This window comes from Hylaeus anthracinus, unplaced genomic scaffold (assembly GCF_026225885.1).
Source record: "Hylaeus anthracinus isolate JK02 unplaced genomic scaffold, UHH_iyHylAnth1.0_haploid 27447, whole genome shotgun sequence".
Lineage (NCBI taxonomy): Eukaryota > Metazoa > Arthropoda > Insecta > Hymenoptera > Colletidae > Hylaeus > Hylaeus anthracinus.
Genome location: NW_026535237.1, coordinates 9,691 through 28,863, shown reverse-complemented (window position 1 = coordinate 28,863; position 19,173 = coordinate 9,691). Strand labels below are relative to the sequence as shown.

The 19,173-nt window shown below is 40.6% G+C and overlaps 1 long non-coding RNA gene across 1 annotated transcript in view; it reads left to right on the top strand.

Moving 5' to 3' along the window:
* The window catches only part of LOC128893407 (uncharacterized), a 56,819-nt gene extending 39,526 nt beyond the window's left edge, over window positions 1-17,293 (top strand). The window contains exon 4 of the long non-coding RNA XR_008461325.1: window positions 17,017-17,293. This is a non-coding gene — a long non-coding RNA (uncharacterized LOC128893407). The remainder of the gene's footprint in view (window positions 1-17,016) is intronic.
* The last annotated feature ends 1,880 nt before the right edge of the window (window positions 17,294-19,173 follow it).

Here is a 19,173-nt window from a genome sequence, read left to right as displayed (position 1 = left end):
CTCTGAAAGGGTTAAAATCCCTCAATTCTCAAAAATGATTTTACTCGAACTTTCACGTTACTCAATCCAACAAACCCACCTGACCTATCCGTGTCTCTAATTTTTAAATTTTGTCTGAAAGGGTTAAATCCCCCAATTGTCAACAATGATTTTACTCGAACTTTCACGTTACTCAATCCAACAAGCCCACCTGACCTATCCTCATCCTCCAAGCAGTACATCCACAAAATTCATCAGCTGAAAGGGCTCAGAAGCGCAATCGGTTGCTCGTTCCCCACCAATCGTTTACTCGTCCCGAGCTAATTCGTTGCCCCGGTTTCCGGTCTGCGAAGAAAGGAGCTCGGGAATAATTGCGCGGCCAAGTCTCGACGCTTGTCGCGTCGTCTTAAAGGGGAAGTTTCCCGGCGTAGACGAAGTTCCTCGGCCAGCTCCTTCCGCGTACTCCACCCCATCGTCGTCGTACCTTTTTTTTTTCGTCGCTCGTCTCGCTCCTTTCGCGGGCGCGCTGGCGTCGCGCCAACTGGGTGAAAAGTGTGGAAAGTGAACTCACGATTTACGACAGCACCGAGAGAGAGAGAGAGAGAGAGAGAGAGAGAGAGAGAGAGAGAGAGAGAGAGAGAGAGAGAGAGAGAGAGAGAGAGAGAAAGAAAGAGAGTAATGGAGGGGGGGAGGGGTGCGAGAAAGGGGTGCAACGGGTGGAGGACGTTCCACGACGTAAGAGAAAGAGAGAGAGAGTATGGGGCACGGAAGTAGGACGAGGCGCGGCGGGTTCGCTTAGAAATTTATTCAAATTAAGCGCCTGGCCTGGGACGAGTTTACGAACCAGCGGAAAAATCGAAAGTGGACGGGATAATTGGCGACGGTGAAAGTCGACGACTTTGAAAGCCCGCCCCTGTTCCGCGCCGAGTTCCGCTTCACGGGCGGACTTTCGTTCGCGGCGAACTTCGTCGAGGAAGTTTTCTCCCCGCGATGCCCCGTTTAAAGAAAACAGGGACGTTGAATTTCCCAACGACGTCCGGCAACGCTCTTTGGGATCTCTGTTTACGTCTTCCCGTAATCGTGGAGAACGAGCCCGCGGGGCCCTCTTTGATCGCTAAAGTGATCAGTCTTTGGAGGACTGTCCACGGAGATGTGGCGAGATTGAACTGCCAGAGACAATAGGAAGCTTGCACCGTGAGGAAATTAATTCCTTCATTAGTGTCACAGTCCTGTTGCTGTCCTAGGTCCTCCGAGTCTCTGGATCCGAAGAAAGTCTTTATACCTGAATTATTCGCATCCCACAATCACAGACTCCACTATAGGAAGCTTGCACACCCCGAGAATTAATTTCTCAATCGGTATCAGAGGCTGCTAGGACCTGAACGAATGACCCAAAACTAAACATTTATCGAATCATAAACATTTATCTACTCTCTGCCAACGTAAACTTTGAAACCTCCAATCCCTTAAACTCTCGGCGTCCAAAGAAAATCCCTGCAGGCTATGAATTATTGACGCGTCATTGAGTATCAGAGGCTACTAGGGCCTGAACGAGTGACCCAAAGTTGAACATTTGTCAAGCTCGTAGCCCTAGGGATCTCTACTCTCTTAAAATCTTCGTATCCAAAGAAAGTCCCCGCAGCCCACGTCTGAATTATTGACGTCCCTCAATCAAAGACTACAGCGTCTTAGCAGCCCACAAATTTCACGGGATCTCTCCCTCTGAAGAATCCGCCTGGGATTTTAATAGCCGTCGCGGAGTACTCCGATCCGCGCTTTGTGCCCGCAGGAAAAAAGAATGGCATCCTTCGCCAGGCTACCCGTCGTCCTACCTCGGAGAATCCCGTTCCCGGGGCAGAGCAAGACTTCCCGCACCGTTTACGCGGATCCACCTCTATATACGCGATCATATAGGCGCCCTACGCCCCCTCGGTCCGCATATGTACGAAGCAGCGATATTCATAGGCGTGCATATGCGCGCAATACGCGAGGATGTGCTGGAGGAAACCTCCTGTTTGTGTGTGTGTGTGTGTCGCGTGTGTCGGCGTATATCCCAGAATACGAGGAGCTCTAATCCCCTTTTAGAGACTCGGCTCATACCACGCGTCGCGATATGCCTTTGACGGCCGCTCCTGCGACGCTATTGGCTCCGCATAATCTCGTGTAAGTTGGGTTGCCTAGCCGCAGGAGCTCGGGGCTCGTAGGCCCGTTCACACGCGTGCAGTCCGCGCGCGTCCGGGATACGACGTCCCCTTTCGCCATTATCCTTGTCCCCTGACTCGATCGATACGGCAGGTGCCTGACGTACGAGGCAGCGCATGCTCCCGAAGTACAGCTTCCGTGTTTCGACGACAGAGCGCGCCAGGCTGCGTTTCCAGGACGCTTCCTGGGCCAAGGACTGGAGGGAACGAAGGGTGGTCGACCACAGGGGCGCCTGGGGGTTGAACGCGAGTAAGGCACGATTGGCTGTTGCGAGGAGACTCTTCCTTGTGGCGCTTTTAGCTTAGGGAAGACGTGCCATTAATGGAAATTTAATTGAAAAAGAATACATGATGTCGGAGAAGTTATGTTTTAGGATGGGATATTTTATTAGGGTGGATGGAATTGTTTGTAAATTCGAGGGTTGAGGGGAAATTAAATCGGGATGTTTTTGGTAGTTTATTCGCAAACTTCGATTTATTTTCGCACTAAAACTGCTGAGGTTAACGGATATTTATTATACATATGTATATTTGTAATTCGAAGGGAAGAGGAATGAAATAATTTATCAATAAAAGTTATGCTCTATTACAAAATTTTCTCTCCAAATATTAAGGTAAAACCATCGTTAACAATCGATCGATTTTAAGAAATTTGAAGTACATGGGTAAAATAGACTTGTTTGTTAATTTTAGTGTTAAACAAGATTGCCCTGATGCAGTTAAAGATAGGATAATTACAATAATCCAAAAAAATTTCTGCTCACACGGTCTGCAATCGATTACAAGTGAGATTAGAATGAATCTTTGATAAGTGTCGCGTAGTCAAGTGCCGCGAATTGAACAAAGTATGTGAAATTAAAAACATGTGGGCGACACACAAATCGTGAGAAATTAAAATTGACCGGTTTGGTAGGTAATAATAATATCCTAATTTATAGTATTTTACTTACGATAACAACAGTTATGATATACTATTTATTATTATAACACAAAACTTACGATGTAAGCGAACAATATTTGAAACACGTCATAATATTTAATATAAAACAGCCCAAGCCTGAACCTAAACTATTAGTTATAAGATGGAAAGCTAGCGATAATCGAAAGTACACGACTATTCAGATGCACTATAACATTTTCACGAGTCTATGAAAATAATTGTAAAAGAGACACTTGAAGGAATAACCGCTTCCTTCCCCCATTAAAGAAATACCTGTTTCGTCTTCTCATATTCCTCGTATTCCTCCTCTCGAGCCAGGTGACGTTATTTGATAATTCATTAGACCCCCTTTATTACAAATTGTTTTAAAATTGAACATTCTCTGATGTAATTAACAATTGATGCGTTTCTAAGTAGCTCGACTGTGAAGTCTTTCCTTTGAATGAAATTCCAAGAACGTAATATTTCAGTAGCTCCGCGTAAGAATCTTCAAACGCTATTTCTCCGCGCGCGAACGAAACTCACTTCGACCCCTTGGAACTATATTTTACCGAAAATATCATCGTTTTCTGTGACGAGAACAATTCTGTTGAAATCTTTGAAAAAAAATCGCAACAGAAAATTAGCTGTTCCTTAGAACGCGCTCCTGCACTCTACTGAATGCGTTACACGCCTAGAGAATTTTTTATAGGCTGGGGTTAGGGTTGTTTCTGCACCTCCCGACAGGCAACCCCATGTACACTCTCGCGCTACACCTAATTCGGTACTGTGAATATAATAGGGGCTGTAATCCAGTAACTTCCACTGTAATCCTAAGGTAGTTTATAATTACTTCTATTACGGTGCTTATATTAATTCTATAGAGGTTCCTCGTTGCATAATCTCAGAACTATCAGAGAATATTACCATAGTTGGAAAGCTTCGAGTTTTCAAGACACCTACCACAAAGAATGTCTTTTCTTCGAAAAAGCTCGCGGAATCTTCGACAGAGTAGATGTTTGACGTCTCAGAAAAAGTTTCAGGTCATCCCGAAAGCGTTTATAATTACTACTATTACGATTCTTATATTAATTCTATAAAGCGTGTTACCGGAAAGCTTCGAATTTTGAAGACACCCACCTCAAAGAATATCTTTTCCACAAAAAAGCCCGCAAAATCATTGATGCAGTAGATCTTTGGCGCTTCCGAAAAAGTTCCAAATCATCTCAAAAGTGTTTATAATTACTACTATTACGATACTTATATAAATTCTATAGAGCATATTACCCGAAAGCTTCGAATTTTGAAGACACCCACCCCAAAAAGTCATTCCTCAAAAAAGCTCGCGGAATCTTCGACGCTTCTTTGGCGCTTCAGAAAAAATTCCAAGTCATCCAAAAAGCGATGACCCAAATGACACGTGCGCCCCGAACGGTGTCGTCGCCGCGCCTGGCGTCCCTCACCCCTTCCCCCACGTGGAGGGCCCTCGGGCGTGTGTACACGAAAAGTGCGCTCGTGTTTTTTCTCGTCCGTCCAGTTTTATCGTAATTGCCAGCTTTACGTAAGGCTGTTTGTACATGTGTTATCATGAAATACGGCGGTATTTGTACAATTGTTTGCTCCATCTCGCCGCGGCGACGCCACCTTCTGCGTGACCACGGACAAACGAATCCCGGACGGAGGTTTTTCGGCCTGGAATTAATTTATTGCCCGCCTTACCGCCCTGTCTCCGGCCTCCTTCGTTCGGAGCCAGCCGGAGATGGGCGAATTCTGTTCACGTGCCATCAGAAGTACACTCCCAATCATTTTTTTTATTCTTCAAATATTATTCTCCAATTGAAACATTCATTTTCATTGTGCGATTTTAATTGTCACTTTCATTCTACAACTGCTATCTTTATTTTTATTATACGATTACAGTATTCATATTTATAGAATTGCCAACCTTTAATTTGTAATTGTAATATTCATTTTCAGTGTACAATTTAGATTTTAATTTTTGTCTGTGTTGTACAATTTAAATTGTCACTTTCATTCTACAACTGCAATCTTCATTTTTATTATACAATTACAATATTAATATTTATAGAATTTCCGACATTTAATTTGTAATTGTAATATTCATTTTCATCGTACAATGTAGATTTTAATTCCCATCTGCATTGTACTATTTCAATTTTTACCTTCACATTTTCATTGCGCAACTAAAATTTTCATCTTTGTTTAACAATTGCAATCTTTATTTTCCGTTCTTTAACCAACCCGGTCATTTTTATTGTGCAATACAGTTCAGTGCAATTTTATTGGACAATCAGAATAGTCAATTTCAATCCACAATTAAAACATTCATTTTTCTTGTACAGTGAAAATTTTCATTTTCAATTCAGAATCCAGACATTCATTTTCCTAGTACAATGAAAATGTTCATTTCCAATTCACAATCCAGACATTCATTTTCGTTGTACAATTTAGATTTTTATTTTCATTGCTCGGTTAAAGTGTTTATCCCTATTTTCTTTGTACAATTTACACTCTCATTTTCGTTCTACATTTTCAATTTTCGTTTCACGGGATAAAGGTCAAGTATCGTTGGTTATTAAGTATCCGTTCGAAACTTTTATCTGGGTTTGGCGCGATGTTTGCTAGCTGACGTCGAAACGAGGTCCAATTTGCCGCGACAACCTCGGGACCGCCAAGATAAGAAAGATATTTCAGCGGCCAGAACGGCTGATTACAGTCTTGCTCGTAATCGTAACGACGGTGTGCTATCGGCCACTGTGTTTGGCTGCCGTGTGAATTTTGTAGACTACCATTCGTGAAAGCCACAGGTTCTTCCTCGGGGCTTAGATGTTAACAATCGACACCTTTATCGGAGGACTTTGCCCTATGAATTAGATTCCACTTCTGAATTGCATTCCATTGTGCTAGGAATTCAAATACTTTTTACTATCATCGATATGGTTACTAGTGCACTTGTTGTGATAGAAAAAAAAGATGGGAAAATTTATATTGAAAAGGGCTTAGGCGCCATGAATTAGATTCCACTTCAGAATTGCACTCTACAGTGCTAGGAATTTAGATACGCTATCATTGATATGGTTGCTACTGCACTTGTCGCGAAGATAAAAAAAACTATGAAAGAATAAAAATTGAAACCAATAACGTATAATTGTAGGAAATACCAGTACAAGAACATGCTTTTACCGATATGGTTGCAATTTTGATATTTATTTATTTTCACTTACTGGAGGCCTTCGTTTTCACTCACGTTGAAGAATAAAAAAAGTGATACATGGAGAAACGAGAAATAAAAGTACAGTATCATGTAAAATTATATACAAGTACCGAATAATCACAAATTTCGCCATTCTTGACCCAGACAAAAATTCCATTGAAAATTCTTCGAGATTGTCACGCCACCTTTCCAAGTTTCGAAAGGTTATCGAGATTCCAGGCCCGCGGAAACGCGTCTTAGGGTCCCGGGGACGAGAAAAGAAATCGCAGACAGCGTTCATGCGCGCCATCTAATCCCATCGGATGTCTTTAGGTCCGTGCGCCATCGAACGGAAGATAGGTCGCCATAGAAAATTGTCCGAGCAATTTGCGAACGATTCACGATCCTCGTCGGACCACAAAAACGAATCGAGGAGACCCCGTGCGTGCTAGACCGTGTGATATAATCCTGTAGGACGCTTCCTTGGCCCTACTTTGTCCCTTTCCAGACGGTGATCGCGCGTCAGGACACGAATCCTCCTGGCGAGCGTTTCTCGTAAATGCGGAAAACAAGACACAAAAGGGATGACCCAGAAAATACGTTGGCGAGGGTTTCGAATCCCTTTCCATCACCTGGGATATTTCAATGAACGATTTTACATAAATTAAATAGAGCTGACTTCAGCACGCGAGTTGGAAAAATGGCGTGAGTCAAAATTAAGTTGGTAATCGTTGGTGTTTGTTTCTATAGCTCGGAGACGACTTATGTTGAGACGAAATTTTGAATAATGAATATTTTAACATTGAAACTTTCGAAATGAACGCAAAATGATCATAGATACTGTATATTTGTAATTAGAGGAGGATGAATACAATGATTCGACAATAGAATTGATCCTCTATTTCAATAGTTTTTCAAAATTGGTTTAAAACTGTGGTTAACAATTGGTCTGATAGGTTTAGGATTAAATAAATTCCTTTAATATATTATTAGACAAGTGACTTAAGATTGTTTATCTCTGAGGGAGACACCGGTATCAGAAGTCCAAAAATCAAATGATGGCTTCAACTGTAGAATTATTCAAAATCATGTATATCCTAATTCACTATACCATCGTTAAGAACAAGGCTGGCTGACATTCAGCTTGTGTTTTTCGCTCGGAAGGTCTGAAGGTATTGACCGATGGCCCTCTTGGTACAACTCGGTACCAAGGACCCCTATAAGGCGTGCTAGACCCTATGATATAATCCTGTTGGATACTCCATTGCCTCCCTAAGCTGCCCCCTTTCCAAACCAGGCATCCCCACGAATAAGGGCAATTCTCACCTAAACAAAAAATACCAAGAAATAAGGGATAAACAGCTCGTGATTCTTGGGTCATTCAACAAAATCCACGACCTGAATCGTATACTCAACAAGTAATATTTTAATCTTCGTTTACAATTGCAATATTCAATTATGCTATACAGTTACAATCATCAATTTCATAACTTCCACTTTCTGTCTGCAATCCCCAACATTCATTTTTAATTTACTGTTGAAATATTCATTTTCATTGTACAATGAAAAATTTGATTTCCAATTCGCAATTTAGGCATTAATTTTCTTTGTACTATGAAAATGTTAATTTCCAATTCACAATTCAGACATTCATTTTCCTTTTACAATGAAAATTTTCATTTTCAATTCACAATTCAGACATTCATTTTCTTTTTACAATGAAAATGTTCATTTTCAATTCACAATTTAGGCATTCATGTCCTTTGTACAATGAAAATGTTCATTTACAATTTACAATCCAGACATTCAATTTCTTTGTACAATGAAAATGTTAATATCCAATTCACGATACAGATATTCAATTACGTTGTATATTGAAAATTTTCATTTTCAATTCACAATTCAGACATTCAATTTCCATGTACTATGAAAATTTTCATTTTCAATTCACAATTCAGACATTCAATTTCCATGTACTATGAAAATTTTAATTTTCAATTCACAATTCAGGCATTAATTTTCTTTGTACTATGAAAATGTTAATATCCAATTCATAATTCAGACATTCAGTTTCTTTATACAATGAAAAGTTTATTTTTCAATTCACAATTTAGGCATTCATTTTCTTTGTACTATGAAAATGTTAATGTCCAATTTACAATCCAGACATTCAATTTCCTTGTACAATGAAAATTTTCATTTCCAATTCACACTTCAGACATTCATTTTTATTGTACATTTAATTACTACGAAGAAATAAAAGCTAAACTTCTCCTAATACAATCTCACACCTAACAGACGCAATCTCATCTAAGCACGTCCAAATTCAGCTCTACATTCGCCCGAATCAGTAACTCGAATAAAACGCAAGTCCCGCAGCGACCAGTGTCTTCCGTTAACACGGAAAACAAGCGCACAAAAGGGATGACCCAGAAAATTCGTCGGCGAGGTTGCGTCTGGTGGCGGATTCGAATCCCTTTCCGTCTCCTTCCCGCCGTGAAAGAGTATCTTCGCGGCGCGTCTTTTATCCGCGTTTGATTAAAGATTCTTTGTCAGCCGTTCGACGGGCCCCGTTGAAAAGAACGCGGAGCTTATGATTTTCCCCGCTTATAGGATTGATCTGACTCTCGGGAGTCGTCGGATCCGCGCTACCGAAAAATAAGACGATTAAATATTCGTCGTTGAAGTGGCTGGTGACCGAGCACCGACTGAAAACGACGAGATCCCGAAGGTACGAGCGTAAAATGGCGCCTGAAGACTCGCCGAATCGGGAATGATCGATGAAAGAATTTTCGCTATCGGTTAACTAGAGACTTAGTTTATTGTCAAAATATTCATTTCCATTCGACAATGGAATTTTTTATCCTCCTTCCACAATTCAAACATTCGTTTTCATTGCACAGTTTCAATTCTCACCTTCATTCTGCAATCAAAAATCTTTCTTTTCATTCTACAATTAAAATTTTCGTCTTCAGACGTCGTTACAATCACTAATAGTAATACACCGCCATTAATTCCCACGTGACTCGCCGCAGCAAACAGCTCAATAATAAAGAAACCACCGGAAAATTAACAGAAGGACCTGTCCATCCATCAATCCTCCCAAGCATCGTCAACTGGAATCTGACAATAAGGAAAAAAAACCCGTGCACCCAATAACAGGGAAAAAAATCACACGGGCACAAAGGGGATGCATGTCCAGAGTCGATTCTAAGGGCAGAAAATTCGCTGCACGTAGGAAGCGATAAGTGGAGTCCCCCGGTTGAACCCCACGAACGTGAATCGGGGCCAAGAGAGTAGGAAGAGAGCAGGTCAGATGCATCTCGCATGGACGCAGGTCCTTTGGAGCTTATTCGTCCAGGGAAGAAGAATGAACACCCGAATCCTTTTCGTCGGTAATTCTGGATGGGACCAGCTGCAAAAACCAGCGTCCCCCGTCGTGATCGTCGTGCGTTCTTACCCTCGGGGAAAGGATACCGTGAGGACCGCTCAGAAGAAAGGGGGGTGTGGTGGGGGACAAATCTTTTTTCATACATCTTAGATCCTGGCCGATCATTTTTTTACGAACCCTTTTTCCACCGCTCACATCCGTGAAGGAGAGGTGGACCCCTTTTTTCGCGCAACTGTCGCGTTCCTCTCTCCCTCCTTCGTCCTTTCGTCTCGGCTTCGAACCCCTCTGTCCTGTGAAAGGATCACCCTGGTCCTCGAGCAGCGAGGACTGAAACGACGCGTACACGACACACGCATGGATTGCGCTCCTCTTTCAGGAAAGACGAATCTTCCTTTGGTGACCTCTGTCGTCCTTGTCAGAGGTGCGCAACTTCTTTCTACCCGATGTATGATTCTACGCCAAACATCTGTAGGAATCTATCTGTAGAAAACGCTTATTTCGTTACAAATGTTTGGTTATGTAAGGTATCTGGTCGGTAAGGTCGAGTACTCCATCAATAAAACTAGGTAATGTAGATCACAGAATTGGTAAGATAGGGTAGTCCGACGATAAGACTCGGTAAAACAGAATGGTAAAGTTGAGTACTCCATCGATAAGACTCGGTAATGTAGATCACAGAATTGGTAAGGTAGGGTAGTCCGACGATAAGACTCGGTAAAGCAGAATGCTCAGTCGATGAAGCAGATCGCTCTGATGGTAATGTGAAACACTCTGTCGGTAAATCTTTCGAGCAATTAGAATTCTACACTGTTAAGATCGCTACAATACGATTAATAATCATTCAGATTAATATTCTGCTTATAACCTAGCGCTTTCAGCACGCACCCCAATTTCTAAACTTTCTTTCACGGTGATTTCTTCGTTTACGATTCGTTTCGCTTCCCCTGTCTTAAATGGCTCAGTCACGAGTTATTGTACAAGTTCCATTCGCTCAGTTGTCTATGGCGGTACCATAGCACGTTTAACTCCTCCTTGGAGGAGCATTTTATGTATGCCCTAGTTAGTCTTATTAGTATGTAGAAAGGACAACTGCGTCTTATGATCTTTGAGCTTATGTTAGCTGCCGTCGTCGTCGGTGCCTCTTCTCTTTATCTTCCCACAGTTCCATAGAGAGGACAAAAGGGACTTTCCGCGGGGACGTCCTCTTTTGGTTGGTCGTTAGAGGGCTAAGTAGCGCGACGTATAGACGACGAGTATCCTTTTCAGAGCGACTCCGCGAAAACTGATTGAAGTCACGGGAGATCTTTGAGTCGGCGACATCTTTGGCTGGTGAAGCGACTGTTGCTCGTGAAACGTTGGAAATTAAAAGGGACAGAGGGGGGTGGTCCTAATGAAGACGACACAAACGCAACAGGCTCCCACTGATGGCTTTCCCAGGTTTCGCGAAATTTTCTGGACAGTGAGTAAACGAGTCCTTTGACGTCATTTTCGGTTTAGGAGGAAACAATATTCTTCCTGGTCTTGTTCGTTAATTTCTTGTAATTGATTCTACGTGGGTAATTTATTAGCGTCCTGGTACCATGCCACGACGTCATTTTCGTTGTAAGGAGAGATTCATTGATTTCTTGTATTTAATTTTAAACGAATAATCTAATAATGTTTATGTGGACATATTTTATTAGATTTGGGTCTCTAGATTGTTTCTAACCTGAAGTATAATTGTCAGGGTACACTCTGTGCCTGTAAACATTGCCTGATTGACAGGCAATAATTGCTTATTGATTGCATTGGATTAATAATAACATGGCCATTACTTATCGTTTCGACTTCAACAAAATATTTTCTGCTTTGAGAAAGCATGCTAAAGGAGTGATAAAAATTTCAATTGGATCACTTTCGCCTTCTTCCTAAAATAAATTCGCAAAGATGAATATTCTCAGGTGAAAAAATCTCTTCCCATAGCTAGTACCTCTTCCACTAATAGCATTGGATTTAGAATATCGACGCCATTACCTACTGGTAATACGATTACTGGTAATACGGTTAAGTACGACATAATAAAAATATTTTCTGTCGTGGAAAAGCATCCTAATTGAATGATAAAAATTTCAGTTGAATCGATTTCACCGTCTTTTTAAAATAAATTCTCAAAGACGTCAATTCTCGGGTGGAGAAAATCCCACGATAGAACTCTTCCTCTTACAGCGTTGCTTATCAACATTAATTCCCAGTATTTTGTTTCGAAACTCGTATGTACATACTTGTATGCCACGTTTTTATTAGCCTAAATTTGACCACTTTTGACATTTCCTCGAACTGTGATATTACCACCAGGCAAATAAAAAATATTTTTAGCAGTTATCGAAGTCTAATCCACGTAGAATAATAAACGTAAGAATCGCTGGTGACTTAAGGTGAGAAGTGTTTCATCTTTGACAATAAAATGGTAATGTCTCAGGGTGAGTCGAGAACAGGTGTAGCGGCCCAGGTAGGGTAAGTTTCGTGGGATATCGTGACTACTGGTCAGTTTGTTCAATAGTCGGTGCCAGCCAGCACGGATGGCCATATACCCGGCACGCCTTACAGGGGGCCTTGGTACCGAGCTGTACCAAGAGGGCCACCGGTCAATACCTTCAGACCTTCGGAGCACCGCGAAAAACGTAAGCAGAACGCCAGCCAGCCTTGTCCTGGACGAATCCGCGTCGTGCATGGTACCGATAGTGGACTGGAAAGCATGCGATCACGGATGATACTAGTTTCTGGTAGGGATGAAGGTTAACCCTTGGCTGTTGGACAGCTGACATCAGTGACTCCGAGCCAACTGTATTTTCTATTTTTCTAGGGGCATACAGGGTGGGTAGCCCCAGCCTGGAACCCAAAATATCTCTGGTGATCTCAACTGCAGGAGAATGATATTTGTTTGGAATTCAATTTGTTTTTTTTTTACCGAAGGATATGTCTAGGTCCTTTTGAGACGTTGAGTATTTGCTTTTTATTAAATTGTTACTTCGTCAGACTTGAAAGTAATTTGATTATCTTAAGCTCTAGCATAAAACTCTACTTTGATTTATTATCCTACTTCAATCTTAGGTGTTATCGACTAAACAAAAATATTTTCTGTCTTGCGAAAGCATGCTGAACAAGTAAACAAATTTGTGATCTGAATCGATTCCACCATCTTTTCAAAATAAATTCCCAAAGACTGTTCTCACGTGGAAATATCCACCTCTAGTACTTCATCCTCTTACAGCAATAAATTAAATACACGAACCCTGTCGCTAACTTTTTCTACGTAAAAAAAATATTCTCTGTCTTGCAAAAGCATCCTGAACAAGTAAAAAAAAAAAAAATCTCAATTTTATAAATTTCACAATTTTCCTAAAATAAATTCCGTAAAGCGACCATTATGTTCAGCCGAAGAAAATCGACCTCTCACGGTAGAATCCCCTCAGATCCCCTCTCGAGAAACCTTTCCGCCTGGCTTCCATCATCCAAAGGACCTCCGGTTGCATCGGGACACCCGTTATCGTCCTTACGTGCACACACGTGCTCCGTTGTATCGCACGCGAGTCCGATCTTCGATAATAAGCGAGCCGATAGAAAGCTGCACATCGTTACGTGTGCATCGGCCCCCGTACGTACACTTAAATACGCGCGCGTACGTAATATCGTTTCGCACGTAGGAACGATATTTATTGCCGTGGTGGGGCTTGCTAACAATTCATTATTCCCAGGCCGAGGGTAATTAGCGCAGTCGAAACGACGCTCGAAAGTCACGTCGCGTCTGCCCACGTTTTCGACTGCGTCGGGGGTGGTTTCCACGTGAAAGGAACGACGAAGGAGGAGGAGAGAGAAGGCAGAGATGGGTAAAAATTCCTATTTGGATGCATATTTGGAGTAACAGGGAAAAGTTGAACGATTAAATAAAGTTTGGAGACGTAATAGTTAACACTAAAGGTTCAACGGGTCGACATATATTTATTATGTTTAACTCTTTATTGGAATAATTGATCCCTACTATTGTGGTGAAGTCATTGTTAGTGATTAACAGGGAAAAGTTAAACGACTAACACGTTGATCGTCATGTCACCCACATGTGGGTGACAGTGCTTTCCACTGAAGAACTAACGAAATTAATTCCGAATGTCAAGCATCAAAGGAAATGAATTTAAACCAAATTCATGAATTTTGATGAAATTACAAGAATAAATACGACGATAAATGTCTGATTACGCAGTCTCCAATAGTTTAAATAATATTTCATTTTAGTAGAAACTTTAAAGAATATTTGTTTGGCAGTTAGCGTGTTAAAATAAAATTTTTGAGACGTAATAGTTAATACTAAACGTACAAGGAGTCAATATTTATTATATTTAACTCTCTATTGGAATAATTGATTCCAACTATTGCGGTGACATCGTTGTTAGTGATTGAGGGATTTTAGAAATGAATTTTTGTAGTATGGGGATTAAATTGAGTTCTAGTGTTAATTCCAAGCATAAATATTGCGCATTAACATTCATTTTTTGACATAAAGAGCTTGCAATTTCGAAGCAACTGTATTGGAGTGCTTCTGATAAATAAAAGATGTCATTGTTAAGATAGAAATGTATTTAAAATTGCAAGCATGGATTTTGCATTTCGACAATTTATCTTTTACGAGTCCCAGCAATTTCCAAGCAACTTCGTGGGAATATTTCTGAAAATAACAAATGTCCTTATTAACACAGAAATATATTTAAAATTTCCAAGCTTGGATTTTCCATTTCGACAATTTATTTTTCAACATAAAGGCTTAGCAATTTCCAAGCTACTTTGTGGGATTATTTCTGGATAGGAAAGGTGTCCTTTTTAACATAAAAATTGTCCAATGCTCGCAATTTGAGAGGGGGGAGATTGGAGGGGGAGGGAGAAAGGAGAATCTCTCTGAAAACTAGTCCTGCTCGGAGCATGGAACAACGGTGTGGCATGGAATCTAGGAAACAGTGATTTATGGTATCGCTAGGCAAGAGTAGACGATGGACGCGTAATTGACGTCTCGCGGCCGGTCGTTGTAATTATTCCGTCCGGAAGTAATTAGAATAATTAGTTATCGGGGGCAACGGGAGACGCGCTTGTTTGCGCGGTGAAAGATTTCTTCGCAAGGACCGGTAGCAGGTAACAATAGGGACGTTGCCTCCAGTATTCAAAATTTCTCCTCGTGGCTGACACGCAGTCTGTCGCATTTTTCTTCTTTTTTTAAGTAAATAATTATATGTGTAGTTTGGCTTTATTCGCTATATTCAAAAAAAAAGAGGAAAAGAAAACGTGTGTAAAGGAAGACTGACTAGATAGGATTGATTAAGGGTGGTCATCGATGCATCATTATAGAAGCATCGATCGCTTTTCTCTATATTTTTATTGTTTATGTCATCATGCTCATATTCCTAGCGTGGTACAAATATTTTTTACTCCGGACCTTCCTATCGGCATTCCGATAAAATAGGGCAATAAAGTTAAATAAAATGAAATAAATTATTTAAGCTTTTGGTATTAATTGCAATCTGTTACAAGGAATAACAGTAATCAACATTCATGTCTAAATATCAATTAATAAGAGATTTTTCACGTACATTTTTCGTACGTTGCAATAATTACTGTAATAATTACATAAAATTCAGTTTCCTCGTTTTGGAGCGCGCACCCGAGCGTCAAACGCAGAATAAGTGGCGCTTTAAAATAATGGATTAAAAAGAGATATATTAGGTCGTTCCAGAAGTTCGTGCCACAAATTGTATTTATATTTAACAAAAGAAAAAGTAAACTACAGAAATGATTTAATAGTGAAGCTATTTATAGTGACTGAAAAGTGAGAGAAGATTGTAGAAAGAGAGGATGATTACGTTCTACCATAACACTTAAATAATTCATTCTTATAGCAGAACCCTTGCAGAACAATAAATGCCACGTACTTCTGGGAAAAGCTAATACACGTACAGATGAATACAGTGTGTCGTGACACCAAATACTGCCATTTTCTCACGACGGACATAGTTTCCAAACGCAGCTGACTGATTAATTCACTTCTACGCGTAATGTCATAAATTCGAAAGCATCGAGTATCCAAAACCAAGATGCTGTTCCGCCGCGAATCGAATAACCGATTTGCACGCGAACAATAGAGGCCTGGAATAAAGGAGGCCGCGGATCCTCACCAATTCCCCTCCCCCTCGCGGTTCAACCAGTCGAACGAAACAGAAGGAAGCGTGGGCGCCAAACATTTTCACCACGAACTAACGGTCCGACGTAACATCTCCTTCGTCGCCGCTAGGATTTAGCACCTCGAGCGTTTCTGTCTCTTTCACGCCTACGGCTCGCGGCGCAGATGAGTCAGAACGAATGGGCGGATTCTTCGCGCGCGACGTCCGGGGGTAAGCACTCGATAAGGAAACCGTCGGGGCAGCGGGGAAGAGGGTCCTGAGGGATGCCAGGATTTTCCCATTTCCAGTCACAAACGGCCACCGCGAGCATCTCACCTCCCCACTTTCCAACAGAAATAGTAACAAGCCAACTCTGCACGGGGTTCCGGCCACGAACTTGTGGCGTTGGACCTCTTCAGGTTTTTTTTTTTTTTTTTTATTTTAAAGGCTTTTAGTAGGTGACCTTACAATGCTTGGTGGGTTGGTCGATGGTCCACGACTGGGATTGGGTAATTTTCAGATCATTTATATTTTCCGAGGAATATGTTATTTTTTGCGTCGAGACCTTGAAAGGGTTTCCCCACATCTTCGATTTTTATTTTGACACAAATTATCGAGAGATTGCATGAATTTTGTTATTTAATCAAATCTTACTGCAATCGAATTAGTAATATTACTGTAAATACAATATACGATACTCTCTGGCGACCGAATTACTCGACTTTGTGAAAATTAAGTAAAATATAATTTATACCTTACTATGTATCGACTGAAAATTTCTTGGGCCTAGGAAGAAAATTCATTCGTCTAGGAAGAACTTAAATACAATTACTCAAAATGTAAATATAGCTTTATTTTATTGTAGACTCTAGACATTGGTAAATAATAAAATAATATTCTTAGTAGATGCTTGAGGAATTACGAAAGAAATTTGAATTTAGTCTCTAGGAATTGGTAATTTATAAAAAAAAATCCTTGGTCTTGGTAGAAATACAATGAAGAATAAATAATAAACTTAACAATTTCTTAGTATTAATTCAAGACTCTCTGGTGGTCCAATCTCGACTTAATTCAAACCAAAGAAGAAATAATTTATCTTTTCCACGTGCTAACTCGAAATTTCTCGTGGCTAGGAAGAAAATTCTTGGGAAGCGTGGAACGAAGAGGAAGACTTCAACGAGGAGGAAGCGTGATCAACGAGTTGGTACCCGTGGCAGTTTCCAGTGTCCCCGTTTCCTGGAGTACAACGAAAACCGTGAGTCTTAACGCCAATTACAGCCAATCAATCCGCGCGTATAATTCTCTGTGGATATTTCCTTGTACGAGCGTACTTGCGTGATATTTCGCGGGGAAATTGCTGTTTGGGAATGGCAGGAGTCAATCGTACAACCTTTCCCGTGTAACCGATAATCGTCGGGACAGTTCGTGCTCGCAGCTTTTTACTTCTTATGTAGCACAATGCCTGAGTATGTTAATTAACCCGCGGTTGGGGTCGAAACGACGCTTTCCTCGGTGCAATAGATGTTTATAGTACGATAGTACGACGACTGAAATTCTCTGAGTTATGATAAATTAGCAGAGATGGCCGGAATAAATTAGATTACATTAGGGTATAGTATTTAGGCGTCTTCTTGGGTGTTGGATGGTTAGGACTCTCAAAGGATTTTATGGTGTTGATGATTATAATGATTAGGTTACTTAAGGAGCAATTTTTAGGATGTGGTAGAAGAGTTAAGACGGAAGTTTCTTTCAGTTTTGGCTGGAAGAATTGGTGAATAACGCATTAACATTCGTAGTAGAAGCCTGGGGAATTAAGAGAGAGCTTTATTTTATTTTAGACTGTAGGAATTGGAGAATAATAAAATAATATTCTTAGTACATGCTTGAGGAATTACAAAAGAGATTTGAATTTAAACTCTAGAAATTGGTAATTTACAAAATAAAATTCTAGGTAGAAGCTTGGAGAATTGAGATAGAGCTTTATTTTATTTTAGACTTAGACATTGGTAAATAATAAAATAATATTCTTAGTAGATGCTTGAGGAATTAAGAGAGTTTTAATTTGGATTCAAAAAATTCTCGAATAACAAGATAAAATTCTTGGTAGCCTTAATTTTTATTCAAGATTATACTTGAAAGATTCAGATGAACCAATTACACGCAACAAACCAAAGTAAAATTATAATAAGTGAAAGCTGAATAATTCCACAAAGCGCAACATCAAAGGTAAATAAAAAATCCGCAAAATCTACAAATTACCTTTAAACTTCATCTCCCCATGAGTCTCCTATTTTTGAACCTTCTCGACGATTTCCCACGAAAAAAAAAAAAAAAACAGTGACGCGACAAAAATCTGGAGGATTTACAGCCTCGATTATCTCTTACTTCCTGTTTTCTTTTTTTTTTGCCAGTAAAAATCTTGGCGTTCTCGACAAGCCAGGGTGGCGATCCAAGCGCGAATTGTACGTGACTTTCCCCAGGCGGGCGTCGAGGGGTCGGAGGGGTGTCGCGCTCGCGTACAGGGGGTGACTTTCGGGTGGACATGTGCAATTTGACCTGTTGACCCCGCAGGCGCTAGGGGCGAAATGTATTTGGGGTAAAAATAATACAATTTACACATAATAGGGGAGAACGGGGATGCGCTCGTATTCAAATGACGCATGCACGTGGGGCACCCATTGCCGGAAGATGCGTTAAGAAGAGGAGGGGGGGCGGGGGTCAACGGACAATGGCCGATCGATCGATACCAGTTACCTTCGATCGTTCATGAATACCAAACAAACGCGATTTTCGGTCACTTGCGGTATTTTCCCTCGTGGAGTTATATTTTTTTTTTTTGTGGAGCTAGTTGAGACAGATTTATTTGGATACAAAATGGATTTCTTTAACTAATTCACTGGTAGACAAATTTAGAATACTTTGAATATTGTTATAAATATTGTTTTGAAAATGATAATTGTAAAGTGCTACTATTATGTAAGATTTTCGTTCATTCTAATAACTTCCAATATTTAATTCAATATTCATTTTAATTGAGAAATTGCAGTTAATCTAATCACGTAAAATCTAGTTCAAGGTACGAGATCGGCTCCCATTCCTCTGAAAAAAAAAAAAAAAATAAATAAACAGTAGTCAATGTATGTACCAAACAAATATCTTGAATCCCAAATTAATATCGCTTTTCGTTTGCTTGTAAAAAATTAATAAACAATGGTCATTTTCCCAGCTACCCTGGGGGGTACGTCGCCCTTCGAAGAGGGAGGGGAAAAAAAACTGGCGCCGCGGCAGCG